This window comes from Lepidothrix coronata, unplaced genomic scaffold (genome assembly GCF_001604755.1).
Source record: "Lepidothrix coronata isolate B3197 unplaced genomic scaffold, Lepidothrix_coronata-1.0 Scaffold112, whole genome shotgun sequence".
Taxonomy (NCBI): Eukaryota; Metazoa; Chordata; class Aves; order Passeriformes; family Pipridae; genus Lepidothrix; species Lepidothrix coronata.
The window spans coordinates 1,227,432-1,227,681 of NW_016690292.1; positions in this window are offsets into that span (position 1 = coordinate 1,227,432).

The window sequence follows — 250 nt, forward strand, 5'->3', positions numbered from 1 at the left end:
GCCAAATATCCCTCAGAGCAGCTTCACCCTGTGAATGATGCAAAACGTCCTGAAGGGAGTAATTGTATCCTCCAAGAGTTTCCATCCTACCACTGAAGCTCAAAGGTTAGACTCAATTTAGTTTTCAGCTGGTTTTGCTGACTTGCATGGCTTGGGACGGCGTTCCCATTGATGGGCAAGAATGAATGAAAGCCTCGGGAATGAGTGCCAGGTTGAGGAGGCAGTGGGTAATGCAGAGCGAGAGAAGGGA